This window comes from Ambystoma mexicanum, chromosome 10 (assembly GCF_040938575.1).
Source record: "Ambystoma mexicanum isolate Mex_15411 chromosome 10, UKY_AmexF1_1, whole genome shotgun sequence".
Classification (NCBI taxonomy): domain Eukaryota; kingdom Metazoa; phylum Chordata; class Amphibia; order Caudata; family Ambystomatidae; genus Ambystoma; species Ambystoma mexicanum.
The window spans coordinates 1,181,524,641-1,181,547,022 of record NC_090932.1 but is presented as its reverse complement, the minus strand read 5'-3'; positions in this window follow the sequence as shown (position 1 = coordinate 1,181,547,022).

Genomic DNA, 22,382 nt, shown 5'->3' with positions numbered 1-22,382 from the left:
CGGCCGCTGATGTGTCACTATCCAGGTCTTAAAAATAACGTTGTTTTACTGGGTCTTATCCATTCCTCTGCTGCCACTTGCATGGTCTCCAAACACACTGGCAGCTCTGAGGAGGGAGGTGGGGGGGATAGGTCAGAGACGTTTTTATGGGAGGGCAAAGGGGGCACTTGCCCAGGGCCCCCACCTTGGAGGGCCCCCCCACAAGGCTGCCTGATCTAAAGTAAGATTCCATTGTTCACCAGACTTAAATAGCACAAGCCAGGAGATATTATGGCATGCTGCTGAGGCGCTAAACCTATTCCCTGTCTGTTTTGACAACTACATTCTGTCTTGATCAATTAATCATGTAATGCTTTCTGTGTTCACTGTGGTATACATAGTGTGTGTGCTCCTTATGGCACAACTTCTGCAGCATTCTTTCCTTCCTGTGGGAATTATGTTGATCATGTGCAATAGCCAAAGTTGAAATCCATATTGATAAATTGAGTGCCACAATGGTTCAGAAGTTAGCTCAGTGTGTTAAGCACTCATTGCAGCGATATGTGTTCATATAAAAGATTAGAAGAGCACTTTCCAGAAAGGCTGACTGAACCTTTCCAATGTCTGAAGTTTATAAACCTACCTGCATATGTACTTGGTTTTGCAGCATAAGAGGTGCTATTATCAGCAGTGTTCCTGCACCAGATAGGGGTTGCTATAAAAACTAACATGTAATTCGTATGGTGAAGGTATAGAAATTGATTTGTTCTGATGGGGTGTTCTAAAACCTAGGCAATCCCCACCAAATATGAGCATAAACTAGTATCCAAATTCAAGACTGTGGAACCAAAGTGTTCATGCTTGTATCCTGGTTTTGCCAGCAGACAATACATTGATCCTGCTCAAATCATATAATATCTCTTGCATTACTCTGCTGTCGTCTGTGAGGTTTGCCTTCTTGCATGCTGGTGGCATCGTTTAGCTCATTACTTGAGATTTCTACTTATGTAGGCCATTTGAGTAAGGGGTGGTAGACAGGAAAGAGCGGACCAGATGTTGAAGGCCTTAGGCAAGCATATTTTAAAGTCTGCTCTTCTGACACAAGAAACTTTTTTTTTTGTTTATAAGTCAAAGGTTTTTCTGCATGTTTATGAATGACAATTTCACAAGCCATTGTTTTGGAAGTATTTCAAGCTTAAAAGTACAAAAGACATAGGGCCTCATTACGACCCTGGCGGTAATTTGCGGACATTACCGGAATGGCGCAATTAACATGTCCGTGCTGGCCAGATACTGCTAAAAGCGGCACATTATGACCTCTCGGGCACGGGCTTTGCGCCTTGCTGGTAATGTAACAACCGCCATGGTGCAAAAGTACCAAAAACGCCACTTACCGGCATCGTATGCCATGCAAATAGCTCATCCGCCACCTCAGCCATCGATATTAACGATCACCGCCATTAGCGGTGCCCGCAAATAAGAGGAACCGGAAGTTGCGTCAACGCACAGGAACGGGCAAGAGCACGGCAACCATCTTCAAAAACACAATCCATTGCCATCCGCCTCAACCAGTGGACACCTGACTCCCACAACCTCTGCAAAGCTTCATCTACATTAATCCATCCTCACAATGCCAAAAGTTGTGAAAAAAACTGGAGACCGGCTGCGGCAGGAGAGCTTCTCTAAGGAGGAGCTTAACATGTTGATAGACACACTACAGGAACATGCCGACGTGGTGTTTTCGAACGAGATGACAAGACCGGCAATAGCCCGTAAGAAGGCCATATGGGCCCTGGTCGCACAGAGGGTCAGTGCAGTTGGCACTACACCCTGCAATGCATGACAGTGCAGGAAGAGGTGGGATGACCTACGGCTCAGCGTAAGGAGTATTCTTTCTGCCAACAGAAACCTGGCCATGGAAACTGGTGGAGGAGCACAGTCACCAATAAAATTGCAGCCGTGTGAGGAGACATGTACCGCACTCGTTGGCACTGAAAGCATCAAGGGGGTCGGAGACATGGAGAGAGGAGCCCCGACTTCATGTGACGCAGGTTGGTGCCTCTAATCCAGTCATGCCAAAGTCACTGAAGTCCAGATTGATGGGAATTGCAATGATGCCTGACAGGGTTAACACAACACATCTGCATAATACTGCCTACAGGCAGTTCTGACCTCCACCTTGTACACATGCAGTATGCACACCCTTTCCGTAACCACCCACATGCCTCCATGCTTCTACCACCTAAAAATGTGTCACTGCGTCCAATGTGCAACATGTACCAATCAAAATGAATGCAGCCATCACAATGCCTGCTCAATGTCCACAGAGGCATCACTAACCCTTTCCCCCCTTTGCTTCACCACAGGCTCTCATCCGGACAGTGACGAGGAAGACACTGCCACCACACCTGCAAAGAAGGCCAGGCCCGATGTCCCCACACAACAACCCTCCACCTCTGCTGGAAAAACCAAAATCCCTCTGCAGCCAAAATCATCGACCACAACACAGGCCAGGGCACAGATGTGCACCAGGCCAAGCACCATGGTAGCACCAGCATCACACACCAAGCAAGTGTTGCCCACCGAAACCACTGGGTCTGCCGGAAGCAGCACAATAGGCGAGACTGCTGCCACCGCAGGTTGCTCGGACGATGGTGCAGGGAATGCAGATGTAGTTGCAGGTTCCCCCATTGGCCACCTTCTTTCCCCCTACCTGTCCCCATGCAGCCAGCATGTTGAAGGCATAGAGGGGCAATCCCCTGATAACTCTTGGCCAGCCACTCCATCCCCAATGTGCAGAAGGGGAGCAGCACATTCAACACGCCACTGGCATCATCGTCAGCCCCGAAAAACCAGGAGTCAATGGAACAAGTAATCCAGCGCCAACAACAACTGTCCTCACTAATAAACCAGCATGTGGCCGAATGTGGGAGTGCTAGGGCAGAAATGCAACAATGTGCAGAGACAGTGAAGGCAGCAATAGTAGCCACATCCAAGGACATATGTACAGAATTAGCCGCAGTGCGGCACGTGCTCGCAGACCTTGTTCAGGTTTTGAGGGACATGTGTCCTTGTGAGGGGCCAAGTACCTCCTCGGCTGCCAGTTCGGCCCCATCCAGCCCTGTCCGCAGATCGGCCAGGAACCTGCGGAGTACAGGCAGGGGTGCCCCGGGTGCAGGGAGAGGGGGGGGCAATAGAGTCCGACCAGTGGGACAATCCCACATGATGCACTACACCACAGGCATCCACACACTTTTGTGGGAAGTTGGGAAGTTGAGGGGGCAGGGGGGATGGGATGTGTTGGGAAGTTGAGGGGGGATGGGGTGTGTTGGGGAGTTGAGGGGGAGGGGGGATGGGGTGTGTTGGGAAGTTGAGGGGGGAGGGGGGTGGGGTGTGTTCAGTCAAATCACCTAATCAATACAGTTTATGGTTATGCACAAATCACATGTGTGGACATTGATCATTGTGTACGTGTGCTTTATTTGTGAACGGTCCACAGTGTGCATGTCCTAGACACACACAGTGCCCCAAGTGCCATCTCCATGTGACACCCACCGTCCATGTGTGCTAGAAGCATTGGTTAATTAGAGTCTGACGCATGGCACGTCCTTCCTGTGCATTGCTTCCGCCGTGAGGTGCTGCCCCATCCCCAACCTCCTCACCCTCATCGTCAGGTGGTTGCAGTTCAGCGTCAGGGGGCAGGGGCACATTCCGTCTGATGCACATATTGTGTAGCATTACACATGCCATGACGATCTTTGCCACCATCTCATGGCGATACAGGAGTGCCCCACCAGACCTGCTGAGGCAGCGAAACCGTGCCTTCAAGAGGCCAAATGTCTGCTCAATCACCACACGGGTACAGGTATGTGCACGATTAAATTCCTCCTCGTGCCAGTTCTGTGGGTTCCGGACTGGGGTAAAGAGCCACCTCTTCAAGGGATAGCTTGCATCACCTGTATGTGGGGAACAATGTGTGTGTCAATCATGACATCAGATTCCAAATCATGACGTAACACCATGGCATGCATTCATCTCTTCCTTTGAACCCCATTTCCATGCACGAATGCAGTCACTCGATGTGACCACTATATGTGTATTCCTCTTATGGACCGTTTTGCATGCCTTCAACCACTGTATGCAGGGGAGTCCAGTACCTTATGAGTGCCCATTCACTGTGTTAGTACATAGCGGTTGTTTTGGTGATCTGGCCGATGTCCATGTGTTATCAATGCTCTCATCATGGCACCACTGCTGTCAGCCTCATGATGACCTCACTGAGCACTACAAATGTTGTCATGCAATTCATTTGGGCCTCTATGGCCATGTATTTGTGTTTTGATGTTCATGTCCGTCATGTGGCTCCTTTGTGCGCAGTTATGGTGCACTGGCCTTTCAGCTGATGGTCTTTGGTGCCGTGTATTGGCTGAAGTCATTGCATGTAGGTGCATTTCTTTGAGCTGGATGCGGTCTGATTGTGTACAGTGCACATGCTTTTGGTTGGGTCATGGTTGGGACACATCTTCATTCACATGGTAGGGCTGCCTACATCTGGCATTATGTGGTCAGGTGTCAGCTAAAGTCTGCACTGCTTTAGGGTATGAGCTGGCTCCATTACCTCTGCTACTCGCAGCCAGATGAAGTATGCATTCTCCCCCCCCCCTGTCAGCCAGATGAAGTATGCATCCTTCCCCCTCCCGTCAGCCAGATGAAGTATGCATCCCCCCCCCCCCTGTCAGCCAGGTAAAGTATACATTGGTACGTCAATCACCTATCCACTTCACAATTCCATGGCTATGACATGAGACTCACCAAGTAGCCATGATCTCGGCCCTGCATGTCGCTCCATGTAGCGTGGTATTGTGGAGTTCCGCATGACCATTGAATCATGGGTTGATCCGGGGTATCGGGCACAACAATGTGTGATGATCCTGTTTGAATCACATACCATTTGTACGTTGATTGAGGAGTGGTATTGCTTACGGTTGCGGTATGCTACCTCCATGGCATGTAGGACCACCAATTCCACATGGGTGCAGTCGATGGCACCAATGCAACCAGGTATGCCTTCCAGTGCATGGAAACCCACTTTGGAGTTTGCGATCTCCTGGGCAGACCGTGGTAAGGAAATGTAGTCGTCTGTGTGCTTGAGGAGGGCATTGAGCACTTGGTTCAGCGTACGTGAGAATAATGGTTGTGAAATGCCATGCAAGTGCCCCACTGTGTGCTGGTAGGTGCCTGTGGCCAGGAAGTGGAGCACGGACACTACCTTCAGTAGGGGGGGGGGTGGCGGTGGGTGTTTCAATCATGCTGACGATGTCGTAGTGTATCATGTCCACGATGGTGGTGATGGTGTCCCAGTCCAAACGGTACAGGGTGTGGATCTGCTCAGCGGTGAGGTTGAATGGACTGGTTCTGATGCATGGGATTGGGGGCTGCCTGCGTGGTAGCACTGGCTGTGCTGGTGGGGCTTGCTGGCCCTGCCTTGCCCTCCTTCTCCTCCTGCGTCTCCTCTGTGCTGCCTGTTGTTGTAGTAGTTGTTGTTGCTGTAGCGCTTCCATTGCAATCAGGTCCTCCAGCCCCAACATTGCTAGTCGTATTGGAATCATTGTGGAGTGTGACTGGGTGTGGGAAGGGGTGGGGTGTGCTCCTTTTGTACTTGGCCAGTCTGTATTGCCTCCACCTGTGCTGATTGTGTGCACCTGTGACAGCTGGGAACACTGCACATGGCCATTTACGGTTGGTCCGCGATGGCGGTATTAGCACCTTGGTGGTAAGGTACCTTACGGCCTTCGCAAGGGCGTTAAGAGCATGTCCGCTCGATTCGTCATGTTCCCCAATTTCTGCCATGCCGCTATTTCTGGCATGGGGGGTCGCGTGCCCGCGCCCTTGGTGCTGTAAGCGGCACCGTTAACTACGGTGCCGCTAATTGCAGTTACTCGGATCATAATAGGACCTAGCGGTAAGCGATGCCGGTAATCCTTTACCGGCATCGTTTTTCACTTACCGCCAGGGTCGTAATGAGGGCCATAATCTGTTAAATCACTTTGATTGGTATGCTTGTACTTATATACTTCCCTTGATGATGGAGAGAATGAAGCTAGAATAATTCCCATTTTGCGTGACACCGTTCTTAAATTTTTTGGTTTTAAAAATTATCAGGTATTGTATGTGATTTGTGTACTTTGCAAGTCAGTTTTATAAAATGAGATTGTTTTAGTACATGGTAAGAGCTGGAAAAGAAAGTGTTCAAATGCAAAAATTGCAGTTGGCAGAAATCCCAGCTTCACCCTTTAAGCAATGTGTTATCCTGGGCATATCATTTAATCTTTTATTGCCTAACATCTCAGAATTGCCAGTCCCTAAAACTTTCAAAATTGTCAGCCCTTCAGAGTGATTTCCTTCTCAGGGTATGATCTTCATAAAAGCCTCACTCTTGGTTTCACTGGCTATAGGGTTTCTTCCACTATAATAGTGAGCATTTATATACTGCACACCACAGGCACTTGTTCCCTTGATCTATAATGGCAACACTATTTGAAAACCATGTCCCACTTCTAAACTCAGTCTGTCTGGATAGAGACACCTTCCTGGTAGCTTCTAATTTGCATACGCTATCCATTCTCCTTCCTTACAATTGATCTACTCTATCCATGCTTGAGCACTTTTGCATTCTCTGACGCAGCTATTGTGAGTTCTCTGCCTATTCTGGGTTACATGTACCTTTTACATACAGTCCTGCATTAATACTACAGGCTGCATACCTTCCCGGATGCTATTGATAAAAAGTATCCTGTTTCTATACTACAAGAGAAGTAACCTCTTCGTAGTTGCTAATGTTGGCCTTCAAATGCTACTTGTTTATCATTCTGATTAGAGCAAGAATGAAGAGGGCAAAGGGACTTAAAGGGAGTAAAAGTACTGTTATAATCATGGTGGGGGTGGGGGGTGGGTCGGGGGTTGCCACCAGATATCCCGATCACTTAATTCCTTTGGTTTGGTGGAGGGGGAGCCCCAACGATGTCCATGCCCAGGGCCCCAAAAATACTTAAGATGGCAGTGGGTTAGGTGCAATGTCCTTGCTGTGGCCATGATGTTTGCAGTACAGATGTATAAGGGTGCTGTGTGCGGGTCTCTTACTGGCTGCTTTGTGTTGAGGTCACTGAGGCATTTGTGTCCACAGGAGAGCCTCTTGTGGCCATGGCATGCATTGGATGGGGCTGTGATATATACGCTGTAATAGTGGCAGGGCAACTATTATCAGTCTTCCCGTCTACATGCAAGTGCTTCAGTCATCTCTTGTGTCTATGTAAATTTACTGTCTGCCTCTGGGCCTCCTAGAGCCTGTTTAAAAGGGGTCTTGTGTTTATTTTATTTTCAAATTTGTTTATTGGCATTTATTATTTAGTACATTTACAGGACACCAAGCGTGTCCGTGTTTCGAGGATAACGAGCATTTCAGAATAAAACATTTAACAAATTAACATTACACCATTTAACTATCTCCCAGTGTTTTCCTGTTAAGGTAATGTTGCTTGGTGGAGCAGGGGGGGGATCCTGATTTAAAGGGGTCTTGTGTATGTGTTGCAGTAGTTACAGAGGCCTAAGAATTGCTGCATTTCCCTTAGAGCCCATGGGGGTGGCGTTCTAAAGATTGTGTCTACTCTTTCTGGGGTTAACTTCCTAACTTCCTGTGATATTAACTGTCCAATGTACAAAATCTCGCCTTGGCAATATTGCAGTTTTGCCTTGTCCACCTTGGGACCCTTCGCTGCTAACACTGTCAGCAACTGTACTGAGTCCTTCTGGCACTGTTCTTCTGACATGCTACAAGTCAAGATGTCATCTATGTACTGAATGACTGTGCTGTCCCCAGGGAGGCCATTCAGGGGTCCCAATTGCAACCCCTGAGGTCTCCCTTGCTACCCCTGTGGTCTCCCTTGCTACCCCTAAAAAAGTTTTTAAAAAATACTTTTTTTTTTTTTACAAGTTGAAGCTTCTGGGCTGTGGCCAATTCCATGTGGCTCTTTGTTTCTAGAGTGGCTTGCTTTCTTGTTCAGGCTTCTTAAAAAAAAACAGGGGGGTTCCACAAGTGTAAGAGTTTGAGTAGTGACCCTAAATAAGAAAAAGTAGTGGTGACAATTTGTCTTCCTGGAATTCTAAACAATAATTGCTAGACTCATTAAATGTTTGTTTCAGGCACACACAGGAGGTGAGTCACTGATTTAATTTGTTCTTAAACACCTCAAATTCACAATGCAGACAAAAACTTCCAAAAAATATTTAGAGTAGATTATGCATCCATTTTGGACTATATCTTGCTTTTCACAAGTTGCTGTTATAGCGTGTTTTTTTCTGCCGATATATATGATGATTAATTCTTGTACGAAATGTATATGACGTTACGGTGATATTGTAACCATATTTTTCATAATTTACAATGCTATGTGATGCCACTTCCTGTTTTGTCAAGGGGTAAACAGTCGTGTTCCATGGCTTCCCGTGATGTCACTTTGGGGTGGGGTCAAATCACTTCCTGCGATATCATCAGAGGTCAAGGGTCATGTGATGTCAGTTCCGCTACCCCTGGCATTTTGGTGAAATGACACCCCTGGTTTTTCAAATGTCTGGTCCCATGGTCCATTTGGAGGACCTTATTAAATATAGAGGGTGATTTGCAGTACCCGTGGGGAAGCCTTGTGTGTTTCTATTTTTTTTTCTATATAGAAATGTCATCACATCCTGTGACTCCTCATGAAGTGGGATAGAGAAGAAAGTGTTCTTCAAATCTATCACCGTAAAATGGGTAGCTTCCGGCGGAATGCTACATAGTACCGTCACTGGATTGGGAACTAATAGAAACTCTGCTTCAACAATATTTTTTCAAAGGGCGCGCTGTCGCCTTCTTCATTGGGTACACAGTCGTGTTACACTGCGATTCTGATGTAACCAAAATCCCTTACTGCAATAATGTGGAAATTGTCTAAAAAAATGCCTTTGTCTGCTTCCCTGGACAAAGGACATTGTTTTGCCCTTGGTAAGATCGCCCCTGGCTTGAGCTTGATTTTGACATCTCCCACTCCCTTCAACAAGCCAACGTCATATGGGCTGCTGGTTGATAAGATGCTTGGTGTTCCTTAAGAAATTGCACTTGTGCCTTTTTCAGTAAGCCCATTTCCTGTAGTACTTCCTTGTAATGAATTCTCACCCAGAAGGTAATGCTCATACAGAACACTGTCTCCAAATCCGAATAGTCATCGCCAAAAAATTCCTTGTTCTTCAAGTCAGTCTCTGCCCTTCTCCTACCGCAACCACTGTTCTCAATGCCCATCCAGTATCATCAGTCCCGTGCAATACCATCCTCTCGTCCCTCACTATAACCATTTTTAGTTCCAGTGGAAAAGCCTACCCCTCCTTCTCGTCCAAAGAAGTCTGTAGAGGAATTAATTAGGTAACCAAAGCAGTTTGCCCTGTATCCCTTGAAGCTATGCTAATAGTACTTCCACTCCATATTGGAATAACTCAGGGTTCACAGGCACCCCCCCCCCCGGCCCTGTACAGTCTGACCGTTAAATGCTTGAATGAATTCTCGTGCATTCATGTAGTGAACTCCTGGGGTTGAGCATACTATCCGCTGCTCAGTGAATGAAATTGTCATGTTAAGTCGGCTCATCATGTCCCTTGCCATTATGTTGACTGGTGCCTGTCGGGAATATAACAGTGGCATGGTAAGGTCATGTTCCCCTATAAATATTGGAAGTTCGTCTGTGAAAGGAACCATATCTGTAGCCTCAGAGAATCCCTGCACATTCATAGCAATGCCCGACATCGGGTATCTCCCTTCCCTAATACAGGATAATGTCGCCCCTGTAGCCACGAGAAAAGGAACTATTATCAGGCTTCCGGTCCACATGCAAACATTTCACTCATCTCTTGTGTCCATGTCAGTTTACCGTCCCCTCTCTGGGCCTCCCGGAGCCTGCTTAAAGGGGTTCTTGTGTATGTGCTGCAGTAGTTACAGAAGCCTAAGAATTGCTGCATTTCCCTTAGAGCCCATGGTGGTGGCGTTCTAAAGATTGTGTCTACTCTTTCTGGGGTTATCTTCCTACCTTCCTGTGATATTAACTGTCCAATGTACAAAACCTTGCATTGGCAATATTGCAGATTTGCCTTGTCCCCCTTGTAACACTTCTCTGCTAACACTGTCAGCAACTGCACTGAGTCCTTCCAGCACTAGTCTTCTGACCTGCTACAAACCAAGATGTCGTCTATGTACTTAACTGTTACGCTCACCTGGCTCCCACAGAGGCGTCGATCTGATCTGGGCAGCTGCGGTCTCCACCAATGTGACGCGTAGGAATATCCTTCTGCAAATGGAGAAAGGGAATTAACCACCCGTGGAGTCGAGTGTAAATTCCCCCCAACCCCGCTGTTCTCCCCACAGATCACCTTTGATGTCCCCTCCTATAGTCTCACCTGATGGTTTGAAAAGATGAGCTCTCCATCCTGCATTGAGCGCAGGGGCGTGTTGATAACCAGTTGCTTCACTGGCTCGAAGGAATCGGTGAGTTCCAGAACAATAATGACTCCGAAAAATATGTAGTTCTTAAGAGTTCACATGTCTGACTTTCACTCTTGTCCGATTCCTTGCAGTTTGCAGCTTGACCCCAGCCAAGAGTTCCTCGTGGTAGCTGACGAAGTTCAGGTAAGGATTTGGCTTATCCTACACAGTTCAATAAAATAAGGCCAGAATGTAAGCTGCCTGTTCCCTTATTCAGGTGTGGCGAGAAAATATGAAGTTCGAGGAATTATGCCTCCGGTGGTAAAATTAGGTAAGTCTGTTGCAGTGAGAAGAGTTCCCCTTATTGTCCCGTTGTCTCACCTTGTCGTCCTTTTGTTCCCCTTAGGGGCCGGGGTGCGGCGAGGATGCAATGGAGACTGCGCCGACCCGTGAAGAGGAATAGTACCCCCGGCGGCAATCAGGTAAGTCTATGGGGGTAATTACTATTGCCTCTGTTTATTTCCTTGGCTCACCTTTGCTGTTCTTGTGTTCCCCTTAGGTGCCAGAATGCGGCGGAACGTGCAGAAGGATGCGGTAGACCGTGAGGATGCTGCAAGGGCGGTGAGTTCAGCGCGGCGCTGCAGCAGGCGAGGTGGCGCGCGTGAATGCCTCTTTCTTCCAGTTCGAAGGTGCGGTGGATCCAGAATCCAGGTAAGGATCGTAGGTTTGCTCTTATTCTAACCTTTCTCCTTCTGTTGCTCCCTTTTTCTAGGAGCTGCAGACTCGAGGCGGGCGTGGCAGAAGACTGGATGCAGGCTTGCAGACACGGTGAGCATTACGCTGCTGGATGCAGAATAACGCGAAGCGTGTGGTGCTCTTCGGCGTGGTTTAAATAGCCTCCAAAATAGTCCCAGGTGAGTATTCTTCCCCAGCCCCACCCCAGTAAAAAATAGTCCCTAGGTAAAATAGTCCCTTCCAAGCCTCATTTGGCTTGGAGCACTGCAGCATGGTCTGCATCAGGTAAGTTTACTCTATGAGCCTGGCGCCTATGGCGCCAGGACTGACTCTCCATATGAGCCTGGCGCCATAGGCACCAGGACCGCACCCAAACAGCCCCTAACAGGGGTTTTGGGCTTGCTCAAAACAACTTGATGCCTGCTTCCCGGGTTGCTGGACCTGGTCTGGTTCCCCGGGGGTAGGCATCATGACATTAATGGGCCGCATTACAAGGTTGCCGGTAAAAAAGGAAATTACCGCCATGCTGGTGCTACTGTCTCCGTGTAGCACCGCTGCCAGAATCTACGGTAGATTCCCAGTCAGTGTGCACGCGCATTCCGGCATGCCGGAAATGGTAGCACCGGCATGCTGGTATCAGCCCCTAAACCCCTGATACCGGCATCCTCGATGCTGCAGGCACAGACTCCAGCACTGACAATGCCGTTATTACCGGTATCAGTAATACCGGCACCGGAAGCAAAGGCATCGCGCTGGAATGGGAAATGCACCGGCGGGCATCTTTAAAATGCAATCCATCGCAATCCTCAGTCCACAGGAGTCCTCCTGGAAAACTGAGCAGACACCAAGGAAGTATACACCATGTCAGCCAGGAAAGGCGCCGTCAGTCGCAGAAAACCATGTTTAAGCGAGCAAGAGCTGAACATGTTAGCTGACACACTCGTTGAGCATGCAGATGTTGTTTTTTGCGCTGATCTGCAGTGGCCAGCCCAACTGAGGAAGAAGGCAATATGGGAGGAAGTGGCACGCAAGGTATTGGCAGTGGGCACAACATCCCAGACCGTCTACGATTGCCATACGTGGTGGGACAATTTACGTCTCTGGGTCCGCATCCTCCTCGCTACAGAACGCAGCCAAGGGCTGGCCACTGGAGGCGGACCGCCATCTCCCATCAAACTCACGGCGTGCGAGGAGACCTGCAGCACCGTACTCCACACAGAGAGTATTGAGGGGGTAGGAGATGCGGGGACGGGAGCAGCAACATCGGATGACTGTGAGTGTCCCTTACCGTATTCCCAAAGTCACACCACACACCTCCATGATATGATATGATATGATATGGCATTCATAACGCGCCATCCCCAATGCCAATGGCGAAGTCCAAATGTCAAGTAGGTGGCACCAGATTCCTGCTGCATTTGTACCCACTGAAAGCCACCTCCCACACAAGTACAATGTACGTGCCACAAAATCAACAAACCCCACTGACACATACCACATGTCCCCTGTATTGCCGACACAAGTATCATCTGCATGCGCACACACACACACACACAGACATCACTGTCCAACTGCTGCCATCAGCACTGTGCCACCTCATGGCAAGATGCACACATCACCAGCACCAGCACCAGTTGCACACCTGTCACACCCACCATGTCCATACATGCAGAGTAAACATCAATGCATCATCGTACAGAATGGGAACAGATCAGTTCCACAATGAAACACCACATGGCACACAGCCCCTCTGGCATGACCACAACACCCAAACGACTACGCACCGGTACCCCAGCCAACAGACACTGTGCACAACATGGCCGAACCAGAAGGATGCTCCAACACTGCATCCGTCCACATTCTTGCATGCACCATGCCAGGCCCTCCAGCATATCCATGACAATGTGCATGACTCGGAATGTACTAGCATAGATGTTTGTCAGATGGATGCACACCCATTACTAATGTCCTGCCTCACTGTCCCCCACAGACACAGACAGCGTGGCAGAACATGCCACCACACCACGGACAGCCGCTGCACATAGGCACAGCCACAAAGACACCACCTCCAGCCAGGAACCAGCCGCCTCCACGACAAGACAAGAGCGTGCCACACCATCTATGGCACAGCCCCCTGCCACCAGGAAACACAGGCTGGCCAGCAGCCCCAGCACACACCATCAACTTCCAGCAAGCCCCCCAAGCAACCATCAACATCTGCCAGCAAGGCCCCCCGGCAACCATCAACATCTGCCAGCAAGCCCCCCCACACCATCAACATCTGGGGCACAGCAGGCATTTCAGCTGGAAGAGACGGAATCCCCAGTGGCCAGCGAGCAGGAGGAGGCACAATCTGTAGTGCACAGAGAGCAGGATTAGGTGGCACAATCTGCAGTGCACAGTGAGCAGCATGAGGCAGACTCCCCAGGCCACAGCCAGCAGGAGGAGGCAGAATCCACGCCACCCAAGCAGGCGAGCATACATGGTACACCTGCAGATGGCTCAAGTGCACACAGCGCAGTGGAGCCCAGTGGCCCGGACACCTATAGCGACGATGCTGTGTTCAGTCCCGCAAGCCCTAGGAGACCACCTCCCTTGCCACTACCAGAACTCCACCAAATCAAAGACATTGAGGGGCGACTCACTCGCATGGAAGGGCGGCAGCAGGTCATGCACGACCTGGTCAGCCAGTACATCACTGAGGCGCAATTTACCCAGCATACCATGCAGGGCGCCATGCTCAGCATGCGAAGGATGCTTGGCAGAGCGATGGAGGGTATCTACCACCTAGCCAGGCATGTGCGAGAGAGCAATGGGGTGATGGCCAACATGGCCGAGTCAATTGACAGGTTGGTGACCGCCAGGCAACCTTGTAATGAGGCCCAATGACTGTGCTGTGCAAATGTATGTTCCCTGGGTCCTTTTGGAGGACCCTATGAAATAAAGAGGGGGATTTGGAGTACCCGTGGAGAAGCCTTGTGTGTTTCCACTTTCTATATAGAAATGACATCAGATCCTGTGACTCCTCCTGAAGTGGGATAGAGAAGAAAGTGTTCTTCATATCTATCACTGTAAAATGGGTAGCTTCCGGCGGAATGCTACATAGTACTGTCGCTGGATTGGGAACTAATGGGAACTCTGCTTCAACAGTATTGTTCAAAGGGCGAAAGTCCTGAATAACATGCCACAATCCTCCCGTTAACATCTTCATCGGGTGCACAGCCGTGTTACACTGCGATTCTGGTGGCACCAAAATCCCTTACTGCAATAATGTGAAAATTGTCTAAAAAATGCCTTTGTCTGCTCCCATGAACAAAGGACATTGTTTTGCCCTTGGTAAGATCACCCCTGGCTTGACCTTGATTTTGACAGCTCTCACTCCCTTCAACAAGCCAACGTCATACGGGCTGTTGGGCCATAAGATTTTCAGCACTTGCACTAGGTCTTCTTCAAGAAATGGCATTTGTCCCCTTTTCAGTAATGCCATTCCCTATAGTACTTCCTTGTAATTAATTCTCACCCAGTAGCTAATGCTCATAAAGAACACAGTCTCCAAATCTGAATAGTCATCGCCAAACAATTCCTTGTTCTTCAAGTCAGTCTTTGCCCTTCTCCTACCGCAACTACTGTTCTCCATGCCCATCCTGTATAATCAGTCCCGTGCAATATCATCCTCTCGTCCCTCACTATAACCATTTTTAGTTCCAGTGGAAATGCCTGCCCCTCCTTCTCGTCTAAAGAAGTCTGTAGAGGAACTCATTAGTTAACCAAAGCAGTTTGCCCTGTCCCCTTGAAGCTATGCTAATAGTACTTCCACTCCATATTGGAATAATTCAGGGTTCACAGGCACCCCGCCCTGTACAGTCTGACCGTGAAATGCCTTAATGAATTCTCATGCATTCATGTAGTGAAATCCTGGGGTTGAGCATACTGTACCCTGCTCAGTGAATGACATTGTCATGTTAAGTCGGCTCATCATGTCCCTTGCCATTATGTTGACTGGTGTCTGTCGGGAATATAACAGTGGCATGGTAAGGTCATGTTCCCCTATAGAGATTGGAAGTTTGTCTGCGAAAGGAACCATATCTGTAGCCTCAGAGAATCCCTGCACATTCATAGCAATGCCAGACAACGGGTATCTCCTTTCCCTAATACAGGATAATGTTGCCCCTGCATCCAAGAGAAAAGAGAATGTCTTGTCACCTATGGACACACCTGCATGTGGTTTCTCGTTCGGGTTGGGTGTAACAGATAGGATTGAACACATAAGGTCTGTCTTTGGGCTGTCCTATTGTAGGTATATGAAGTCATCCCCGTCCCCTTGACAGCGCTACCCTGCACCACCGTCACTCCCCCTAGTTTCCGTACGGGAGTCTTTTTGTTGAGTTGTTGTGCTTGCTGTGCTGTCTTTGGTGGCTGTGTGTACTCTTGTGTCTGTGGTGTGTGCACCATGGGCTGTTGTGACTGTCCTAGTGTCTGCTGTGTTGTTGCCGTTTGCAGAGCTTGTGTCTGTGCCTGTGTGTGATCTTGGACATAATAGACAGGCTGCTCGGTCTGATATGTTGGCTGACATGTCATCTCTCCCTTCTGCTGCATTCCACCCCTTCTCCTACACAGTTGCGATATGTGATGCATTCCACTGCACATCCAACATTGAGCAGACCCCAATCTGCCTTGGCTGTCCTCCGTTAAGCCTGTCTCCACCCTGCTGCATTGGATATCCAATTCCTCTTCCCCGGGACACCCATCCTCTTCCTCATGGCCAAGAGTTAGCATCTACTCTTCCCGCAAAACTTCTCCCAGCCACCAGTTGTTGAATTTGTTTGTTTTGAGTAGCTACTCCCTCTCCGCCCATCCACATCGCCCCCTTGCATTGTATACTTTGATAGTTTCTTCTGCACTAGCTTTGCCTCATCTTGTTTTCTTTCCACATGTTTCTTTCTCACATTTTCTTGCATTAATCAACAATAATGTACTATAGTCAACTGGATTTCTGACCATGGCTTCGTCCTCTATCCCGACTAACTTCTTTAGTTGTTTCTGTACTTGCTCTGGTAGCCCCTGGCGTAATATATGATAACATAACCCCACTATTTATCCCACTGTTCCCACACCTCGAGATGCCAATGCTTTTGTATCTCCTTAATGTTTTGAAGTGGGTCTTTGTCCTCACGTATTTTGCATGCCATAATCACACTTATGTCAGATGTGTATGGGTACTGTACTCTCAGAGCCTGCCATACGACTGCTCTGCAGTTATTGAATGGTGCGCCATTGTGTGCCATGTTCTGTGCTGTCAGCCCGGGGTACTCTGCCCATTTCCAAACATCATCAGCTACCTCCCCAAGAATTGCTAAGAGTAAGCTCTTCATGTCACACACTGCCAGTGTTGTCCCTGTCATCAGTCTTTCCAACTCATATATACATTTCCCTGGTCCTGCAGTCAACGAGGGTAACTGTGTCAATTCTACTCCTCTGTCGTGCTTACCTACATGTTTGGTGTAAGTGAACGCTCTCACCGTACTTGCTCTTTTCCATCCCGGTAAGGCTCTCAGCCTCTGTGCATCTGGAGTAAATTCGTCAGCGCTATGCGATCTGCCTTTCAGACACTCAAGGTGTTTCTCGGGTTCTAGCTTGCTTTTCTCAATGTCTTCCTCTCCACCCCACGGTATCTCCCGCTCTTGACTTACTTCTCTGGATTGGGGGCATGGCCTCACTTCGTCATTGTCAATCTCCCCTAGATCATCATTCAACCCCATGGTGCCCATGCTATTGTCAGTGTCCTCTTCTTCTTCATCTTCAAAATGAAGTCTCTTAACATGTGTTTCGCTTGGTGTTTACCTGTTACTCTGTGCAGTGAATTGCTCTCCCCCTTAATGGGCACCCCCTATACTCCTTCTTACTTTAGGGGTAGATGCACTATCCCTCCTTCTCCTATACAGTATCCCTATTATTCTTCCTATCCCCTCTTCCTCATCGTCATTTAAACATTTTGGTCCCGTCATGATATCTTCTACCTCCTTGAGGTGCCTCTCTCTACTTCTCTCTCTTTCCCGTTCCTGTCGACTGTCCATCTCTTCTTCTTCTCTACTTTGATGCTCTTTAGCAAGCCTTTCGATTTCCAATGTCCTCTTCTCTCTCTTTACTTGCAATTGCCTCCCCTTTTCTTCCTCCGCTTTTCTCATTGCTTTGTCCTCTACCGTCTTCTGTCTTTTCCTCGCTCTTACCTCCCTTTCCCTCAGCTTTTTTTTCTAAAGAATAATAATCTTTATTGTGATTATGAAGTTGACACACATTTTAACTTTCAAGACAGTTCATAATCAATCAATTCAGCTATATAACATGAAAGCAACATTAGAACAGCAACATAATGTGACATAAATAATAGCATAGCTAAATGTCTTCCAACTTTTAAGATCTACTTAGTATACTCCCCAGTGCTAAGTTTGTAAAAGACATTAAAAATCATTCCAAACAGTCAATTTTCGGAATTGTAAAGGATGTCTATATATAGTGAATATAGTGCAGGCGGTGCCGCCAAAATATATATATATATATATATATATATATATATATATAAAAAATCTGGACATTGGATGTCACAATGTTAGTAAGCTCAACCCTTGGAGAAAGAAGGATTGATAGCTGTGTGTGTGTCACAGAAAAGAAATAAACTGAGGCTCGAAGATAAACCAAAGAAAGACTGCTTGGCCTGGTGTCAAAGGTTAAGGCAGCCAAAACTGGTTATCAGTCCTTGAAGAACAGTAAACATGAGACACTGATGCATCCCTTCTTAACTTGCAAAGAGAGAACACCATGGGTGCCAAGTTTCTTTATTCAAGACAATTAAATGTTATAAAATGGGCCGATTCACGGTCTCCGGTCACGCAAGTCCAGGATGGAAATAGAAGTGGGCATGCAAGCCTGAACCTTGATAAGCACATGCTCACACTCCCTTATATTCCCAGAGAAGCAAAGCTACTACAAAGCCAAGTTCAAAGACAATCTAAATGGCAGCCTGCATGAGTGATGAGAGATGATGGGCTAATTGGGTGGGCAGGTAAGGTCAAGTCCACCCACCAGCACCTGGGGTAGCAGTTTACGTGCTGCTAGTAAATTGAATGTTCCGGAAGGGTACAAGCGTGCCAACCAATTGTAGGTGGCCATATAACAAAGGGCCTTATAGTTTGAGAGCCAATGATGTACCGAGTATCTAGTAACTGATGAGGATGAATTGCACTAGAGGAGAGCATAAGTTGTCCACCTGACTGTAGAGACCCAATTACAATCCAATCTCTTATAGAAAGTATACTTAGATGTTCCCCTTGAACCAACCACAACCCCACGTAAGTTTTTGTAGTTTGCCACGTAGTATAACGTCACATATGACGGGTTTTTGCTATAAAAGTAATTTTTTTAATTAAATGCTTTGAGACCATGATGTGCGACGTCCATTGATGTCCGTTGTACTCCCAGTTTTAGATAATTGAGAATAAAACAGACATTTTGCCAACTTCCTGAGTTGGTCATCTTATTTGGTGTGAGAGTTATTCAACATCCCATCCATCATAGAATGTGTTACCTTAATAAAAAGGACCGAAAGGGTTCACTTGGTAGCATGTCTGATGGTTTGGTAGCAAGACCCATCGACCAGTAAGACTCTGCCATCTGCCATCTAGCCGAAAGATCGAAAGGTTTCCTGTGGAGAGCAGCTGATATAGAATTCTTGCAAGAAAATCGAGACAATGGGACGAGTCCCTCTTTGACGAAATACCTCCTGGTTTCCACAATCGCTTTGCGGACAGAAGGGCAAAAGTGGTCGATTGGAGGGGGGAGTCGATATTGAAGGACTGAAGCTGAACGAGCAGATGGTGAGTAGACTAAGGGGAATGGCAAACTGAGGGGATGGGATTGTGGTAGTTAAGAAAGTAACAGGGAAAAGTAACAGGAAGTTTAAAAGTAACATGGAAAAATAACGGGTAGATTAAAAGTAACAGGAAAAGTAACAAGTGATTTTTTTGTGTGAATAAGAGAGAGAGAAAACCCGGGATTACTAACCTAAGGGAGCTCAGGAGACATTGTTACACACTTTAGGCTACATACAATTTACATCCAGTGATCACGGTATTATTAGGGGCAGAGATAAAACGATTTATCACTGAGGATTAACGTGAAGAGTCGACTAGTCTGTCTGTTTGTGTATTTTTGGTATATTAAGGTGTCGAAGAGTGACAATTGTGTAAGGAAAATTGAGAAAAGGTAGAGGAGACATAGGGCCTGATTCCTGGAATTATTTGCGTGTAAAACACAGATTTGCGTGCCATTCTGCCCTCATATCCCTGACCGACGAATGGGTATTTGCGGGCAGAATTGAACGCAAATCTCAGTGCAAATAATTCCATGAATCGGGCCCGTAGTGTCTATCTAGAGAAACTGTCGGTACTGACTGAGAGGTAGACTGAGATCATTGAAAAATAGAGGTTTGACAGCGATTGTAGGCACGCGCACATATTTGCTGTTTTCATAAAATTATTTTTGTAAACAATGGTAAGTATTGACAGTCAATTGAGACTTGTCACAATGGGAGACATTACTCCTCTGATGCATTTATGTAAAACACTGCCAAAACATATGCTCAAGCTCAAACAGTACAGTGCAGAATGGGTGAAAGGCATGGCAGATAAGATGTTCATGCTATGGCCACAAGGGGATCATTGTCGAAAGCAGTATTGCAATACATGACTACATAATTGCATGCTGCGTGCACCGGAAAGAAATTGGAGAAAATGTTAGCTATTCTAGAGCTCTGAAAAATGTACCAAGAAGAAAGAGAGGATCCTCCACCTGAGGAGTGGATGCTTAACCAGTGTAAGGCAGAAGGGGTCGAGCCTTCTGCTACCCTTGCCTCGTCAGAGGTAAGAAATAATAGGACAGAAGATGTAGGCTTGTATACGTTACAGGAACTGAAAGCGGCAATGGTGTGTTGCAATCCAATTTACAAACCGCCTGTTTATAATAGTGACGATAGTCCAGAGGAGACTAAAAGAAAAGAAGAGATCTTTAAGGTCTTACAAAACAGGGAAGAGAAAAGCGAGCGAGCAAATGTATCAACAGACATAGAACGAGAGATCAAGAGATGGAAAGGAGAGAAGGATAAAGCTGACGAAGTAACGCTCGTACAGAACGAATGGATGGGAGGACAGATATTACTCAAGCTAGATGGGAAGAGCATTGAGGAAGTCAGGCAAAGGGAAGATCAAGATTAACAGGATAGGAAAGACAGGGAACAAGAAAAGAGATTGAAAGAAGATGAATATAAAAGGAAGAGCAGACAGTGGTGAGAACATATGTATCAGGAGGAGCAATAAAAGAAAGAAGAAAGGGCAGAAGAGCAAAGGAAGTATTACAACAGACAAATAGCAATAGAAGAATGGGATAAGCAAGAAAGGAAGAGAGAAGATAAAACATTAAGAGATAGGAGAATACAGAGACGAAGAGAAGAGCAAGAAAGAAGAGCAGGGGCAAGGAGAGACGAGATAAGACAAGAAGAGGAAAGAGTTAGATGGGAAGCAAAAAAGCATAGAGAAGTAGATGAAGAATTAGAACGAAAGAGGAGACAGCGGGAGCGCGATATTGACTGCATTCAAAAGGAATTGATGGAGACAAGCCCAGCAAAATAATGGGGCATTATACAAGAGTTCCTCCCATCACAGGGAGCAATGTCAGGGCCATCTAAAGTAACCCTTGAAGAGGACTTCAATATAGGAAGCATAGGAGACAGGATCGATAACACCTATCAAGACTTCAGAGAAGGTGGCAAATCGGGAAGCCGAGGAAAGGGAAATCAAACCCTAATCTTCCAATCACAAAGCAAATTCAGTCTTGCACATAAAGCCTTGTCTTTAAGTAGGCTGACCTTAGAAAAGGGTGAAAGGGATAAGAGTCACACTAGTTGGGGACTAGATATGTCAGACGAGGAGAGAGAATCCTTCTGTGGGGAAGAGGGAAGAGGGAGGAGGTGCATGTGCCCCTGAGGGATGCCTGCAGGCAGACAAAGATTTAAAATGGTCTGATCTAGAGCAACCTAAGGAAAGGATTCCAGATCCTATAAAATATCCCGAGAGCCCTAAAGGACGATCAATAGCGAGAAGAGAGAGTCACCGTCATATGTAAGCAGGTTAAGGTCATTGCCAGGAAGAAGGCGATGAAGAAACATTGTCACTTCTATGGATACGCAGATGATGGGAGCCGATTGCAGATTAGGATTTATGCAGTTTCCCTTATTAGAAAAAGGGGGAACAAGACCACAATATATTCCATGGCCACAGATGGATAAGGATAATTTGAGGTGCAAACTCCCCAGTTTAATGGTGGGTGTGGGAAAATTGATTTATACGTTAGAAAAAATTACAGGAGGAAATACCTTGGCAATAGGGGATATTAAGGGTCTCCTAGCAGCCATTCTTGAGGAAAGAGCTGATGACATTTGGAAGAGAGCAGGCTACTCGAGTGAACAGCACAGTACACAGCGCACAATGGAGCACCATTTAATAATTGTAGGGCAGACATCTGGAGAGCTACAGTATCCCGATGTATCAGACATGGGTGCGATTATGACAAGTAAAATGAAAGAGAACGAGGATCCGCTTGCTTACATTCAGGACATTCAGGAACGCTGGACTCTTGAAATGCGCAAGTTGTGGGGAAAAACAGTGGCAGTATTTTACCACATTTTATGTCAGGGATTGCCTGAGCAGGTACAGGGGCAACTTAAGGAGCAAGTGGGAATGGAAGCAAAGCCATGGGCTGAAATACAGTTGACTATAGTGCACTATTGTCGGCTGTTACAGGACAGAAATAGGAAGAAAGATGATGCTAGAAAAATTCAAAGCCAAGTTAGTATTGAAACAATTGTCAAAATATGCCATAGAAGGGGCAGTATTGACAAGCGGAGAAGGACTAGGAGTACAGCAAACAGTGGGTACATCACAGGTGAATAATCAGCACCCAATGTACCAAGGAGAGAATGTGTTTGTACCACAAGGTAGAGGCTTTGGCTACAGAGGAAGGGGTGGATTTCAAAACACTCAAGGTGGGTTTCAGAATGCGTAGAATGAGACTCAGGGTGCGCAAGGAGGGTTCAATCCAGGGGGACTAGTTATAAGGG